We start from the raw sequence: 5,557 nt of genomic DNA, 5'->3' as shown, positions 1-5,557 counted from the left end.
AATAAATGAGATTAAAAGTGTCAAGAGCTCTATTTTCCAAGAATAACACACTGTAACCAGCTCTTGACAAAACTGAATTAAAACCTCAAGGTGAAAAATATAAATTCATAGTAAAGACTGAATCTAATCGAAAATATATAACCAAAGTTCCCCAAAATTATAAAGCCAGTAAAACTACAATCAAAGTGATTAGAACAAAGAGAAAAAATTCACAATACCTCTCGAAAAACAAGTTTAAATTTAGCAGTTTATTTCAAGCACTGGAGAGAACGACTAGACCTCCCTTTTGCACTACCAGCCCACGCAAAACACATTGGGATCAGCCTAGCAACCCGTCCGAGCAGTGCCCCAAACCCTGTGATAAACAGACAGATCTCTGTAGGGAACGGGCTCACATGGCCAGTGCCCCCCCCCCCGCGCTCACCAACGCCAGACCCTTCCTCAGCCCGGCTGCCGGCGGCCTACCCGTGCTGAGTCATCTACCTTGCCCTGGCACACGAACTGGGGGCACTGTGTGCCATCGCAGAGTCGGTGTCTCCTCCCGACACACCCCGGAGGCACTGCGGAGTGAAGTGTCAGCTTTGGCTCTTGGCTGCTTTTTCTCTGTCTTCCCCGAGCGGGAGGAGGGGGGAAGGGGGGAAACTGAAGCGGTGTCCTGCAGGAGCAGGATGAGGGAGTCTATAACTTTAATTTTGGTGACTTGAGAAAAGTTATTTCTATAATATATTTTGTCCTTTAGAACAACAAACACCAGGTCCTAAAAGTATGTATATGTATGCAGTTGAATGTCTTCACCCATATTTGCAGTTAAATTTGGAGAAGGTTTTGAACAGTGATAAAGAGAGAGGAGGAGGAAGAGAGAAAGTGATTGATTTATGCTGTGTTGGAAGCCCTGCTGTAGTGGGTCTGTAGTTGTGTTTGTCAATGTAGTAGAAGAAAGCGTTGTGAAGTTTTTACTGTTAAAAATTTGATTTTAGAGGAGCTGGTATGTGTTCATAAGTGATAAAATGGATTATTTTGCTTACCTGTGTCTCAAGTTTGGCACTTTTAGAGATCCTCACAAACCTGAAACAATGCCAGATTGTTCGTTGTCTTGGAAAATGTACATGAAAATAGTTTTAATGAATATTCTGTGTTGAAAATCATGTATTTGAAACAGGGGAGGAGGGGAATCACCGCTTTTCAGTGATTGGCAAGACAGTTATTTCGGTTACTGAGGGCAACCTCACGAGCCGCTGCTGTGACCTCTCCCCTCACCCATTAAACAAGCTAACACGAGAAAAGGGGGACTGTAGTGAAACAAGAAGGGGAACCACTGCTTTACTCTCGATATGGGTTGGCAATATATTGGAAATTAACTGTTTATAAAAAGTTTATTTCAGCAAACAGACCTGGTAACCAAGCAAAGACACCAAAACTCGGATTGGAGGTGGTATGGATGAAAAAGATTTTTGTGCGAAAATGAACAAATACCAATCTCCAAAAAGTGATACATATACAAAATTGGACTGAAATTTTGAATAATACTATCAAAACACTGGATAATACCATGACTATTATATTTGTCTTTTGTTATCTTCTGTTTTGTAAATATTCTGTCCTAACAGTTTAACAACCTTTTATACTTCCTGATTACTACACCTATCCTGGGGAAAGGGGAGCAGGGAGAGAATTTATTAACTCCTTTGTACCCGGGGGAGAAGGGGGGGCTAGACCGAATCCTAAGGGGCTGTGCTGAGTCCTAAAAGGCTATAAATAGCCCCAAGATCCCCAATACATAAAGGTTAAAAGAACAAAAATCAGAAAGCATAATTATAGTCAATACAAGAGCTGCATTTTAGGTATTAATCAAACTTTAGTACCCACTGCTGTAAGTTTTGTATCGATAAGGGGAGCCACGGGTCAAACAGAAAAAGCTCATTTCTTGAAACCTTTAAAATACAAATTAGAAAAGCAATTTGAAATCCACAGATTCTTATACATGCCAAACTCACCAGTTTGTTTACTGGGAAGAGACTTATGAGAGCCATTGAAAGCTGAAATTAAATTTGAACAGAACAAAATAAAATTCAAAGTAAAAAGAAGCAATTGATTGAGATTATAAATCTTGCCCTAATAGAGACTCAAAGTTCAAGCAGTATATATGAAGAAGTAACGGATCAAAGTATGAGCTTCAGAAACTCCAAGAAGAGCAAAAATAACATTGTCAATTGAAGTAAAAGTTAAATTAGGGGCACAGCCAATAAAGATTAAACAATATCCCCTAAAAATAGAGAATCAGGAAAGGATTCAACACATTATAGAAAAGTTTATTAAACATGAGTTATTAAAAAATATAAATCAAAATATAATACTCCCATCTTACCAGTAAAGAAACCTGATGGGAAGTATAAGACAGTGCAAGATCTTAGAGCAATAAATAAGATAACTAAAGGCTTGCACCCCATAGTAACAAATCCATATACACTGCTGACTAAATTAACACCAGAGCTAAAATAGTTTACTGTCCTGGATCTAAAGGATGCTTTCTTCTGCCTGCCCTGGAACCCTGAAAGTTAATCACTATTCGCTTTTAAATGAGAAAATCCTTGCACGAGAAAGAAAATCCAAAATAATATGTATTGAATGAACTGTTAACATACTAAACTGTCTCAGATTGAGTACTGAGTCTCTCCACAGAAAGCTCAAGTAGCTATACAACAAGTCTCCTACCTCGATTACGAAATTGCTGCAAGACAACGAACCTTAAAAACAGCAAAGAAAGAAGCTATCTGCCAGACTCCCTGGCCACAGAAAAAGGAAGAGCTCCAAACATTACTCGGAATGACCGAATGATGTTGTTTATAAATCTACAGCTATGGACTTCTGGTAAAGCCCCTGTGTGAACTCATAAAGGTGAGTCCAACATACTCACTTGGGGTAAAGAAACTGATAAAGCTTTTCATAAGCTAAAACAAAACTGATGAGGGCTCCAGCCCTTGATTTAAGTCATTGACTTTCACCTCAGCGCTTTCTGAAATACCAAGCCACACTGTTTGAACAAAATAATCACTAATATTGTCAATCCAGCTTTTTCTTCAAGAAGCCACCAAAAATACAGTTGCACATGACTGCTTAGAGACAATAAGAGCAACGTACTCCAGCCGACCAGACTTGAAAGAAGAACCCCTGAAAGATGCTAAAAACTTCTGGTTCACAGAAAAAAATTTTGTCTAGAAAAGAGGACGTAAAGCTAGATATGCAATAACCACGATAAATGAAGTAATAAAGGCAAGAGCCCTCCCTGTCAATACTTTAATTTGAAAAACAGAGATTATAACACTTCAGTTGCCAGAAAAGTTGCTATTATGCATTGAAAAGCTCACCAAAAAAAGGGTGTTACTGGCCATGAAAGAAGAAATGCCATGGATGATTGGAGGCAAAAAGGGCAGTAAAAGCAGAAGAAAGTAAAATCCAATATTTGATCCCTGACGGTAAAATTCAAATTCAGTAGTCAAAGACAGAGCCTAGATACTCTAAAGAAGACTGAAAGTTAATCCAGAATTTAAGAGGAAAAATAGAAGAAAAACAAATGGGCCAAGACACCACAGGGTAAGTTAGTAATATCCTCTTCTATTTTATGAGCACTTATCACAACAGAACACAAGAAAACACATTAGGAGCAGAAGCTCTATACAAATATCTAAGCCAAAATATAGTACCACGAAATCTCTATACCATTGTGAGACAGGAGACGTATAGCAAAATTCAACTAAGACAAATAGAAAAAAATAATTATCCAAGACAAGAATGGCAAACCGATTTTTAGAACTACCCAGAAAAAGAGGGGTATAGATATTTGCTTGTTCTCACTGACACTTTTTCAGGTTGACCTGAGGCATATCCTTGTCAAACTAATCTAGCCAGAAACATGATAAAAGTACTGTTAAAAATTACATTGTACATTTATAAAAAACAACTTAAAAATATTAAAGAGCTAATCCTCGAAACAAGCTTGTAACCTCGAGAGGCCAATTCATAATGTTATACCTAGAGATTATATATATATAAGATCTTTTACAGGTGAACCCCTGGAACCAAAGTGAAAAATCTATATCAAGTGATGCTAATTACACGAACTGCAATCAAAAATTAAAATAAAAGCAGCTTCCTTAAATACATTATGCCAAAGTCAAAAAGCATCAAGATCTGCATAGACAACATCGCCAACAGAAAATTTAAAATAAAATTAAGACATAAACCAACGACTGGAAACTTAAAGACATTTTTGAAACTTTTGACTCTATTACTGTATACAATAACTAGGACAAAATATACAAAATTAATATTATAAAAATCAAAAATCACAAATCAATAAGTTAATTAAAAAAAAGGGAGGGAATTGTGATAAATAAATAATTGTGATGCGTGAAACAAATGGGTGATTACATCAAAATAAAACAAACGGATTGTAAAACTTAATTACAGCCCCATAAAGAAATAAAACAGACCCTTACAAGGTCAAGGGGCCCTAAACCTCCCTACTATCCTAAGAATAAAATATTGTCTTTTAGGCGTTTATTCATCCAAGAATGCATGAATTAGGACTGGTTGTAGAGATAATCATTTAGCTTTAGCTGCAAGAAAACCCATATATTAAATACTTAGCAAAAACCTGTAGAATGTATATGTATATGATATAATTAATATGCATGAAGTAGTTAAGATAAATACTAAATGTATCCTGTAGTAGGCGTGCAGTTTTGGGAAACTGGTCCCCATTTCTGTCACCCAGCCGGCTGCTTGCTTTTACCATATAATAAACTCCTATTCAAAAACTTATAGGAAGTCGAGACTTTGTTTATCACAACCAACTCCTTCTATGCTTCCTGCTGGATAGCCCATTGTTATTACTGATTCGAAAGACTGTTTTTTCACAATCCAATTAGACCCCAGAGATAGAGAAAAATTTGCATTTTCAGTTCCATCCATTAATCGTGCAGAACCCTACAAGCATTATCAATGGAAAACCCTCCCCCAGGGAATGAAAAACTCTCCTACAAGTTGTCAGTGCTTTGTGGCTCTAGCATTGTCTCCTGTACGAATGCAATTTCCTGACTGTCCTTGCTATCATTATATAGATGACATTTTTGCTGGCTGTGGCCACTGAGGATCAGTTGGGTGTGTTGGAAGCTGAAAGCAGAAAGAGTCTACAATCCTTTGGTCTAGTAGTTGCTCCTGAGAAGGTGAAGCCAGAGGAACCCTGGAAGTATTTAGGGTTCAAAATTACATGGAAGGCAGTCATTCTTCAGCCACTTCAACTGGATATTAATGTCAAAACTCTTACTGACATACAAAAACTATTAGGGTCTTTGGCTTGGATTAGATCCTATTTGGGATGGACAAATACCCAGCTGGCACCTCTATTTGACCTGCTCAAGCATTCTGACAGTTCTCAGTTACCGAGACAACAGACTAACAGAGCAGTTCAAACCATCCAGCAAGTAGAGCAGGCGTTACATTCTAAATTTGTTTCACGAATTGATCATTGCCAAATTGTTCAATTTTTTATTCTTGC

The sequence above is a fragment of the Pseudopipra pipra genome, chromosome W, assembly GCF_036250125.1.
Source record: "Pseudopipra pipra isolate bDixPip1 chromosome W, bDixPip1.hap1, whole genome shotgun sequence".
NCBI classification, from domain to species: Eukaryota; Metazoa; Chordata; class Aves; order Passeriformes; family Pipridae; genus Pseudopipra; species Pseudopipra pipra.
Note: the sequence above shows the minus strand (reverse complement) of the source record.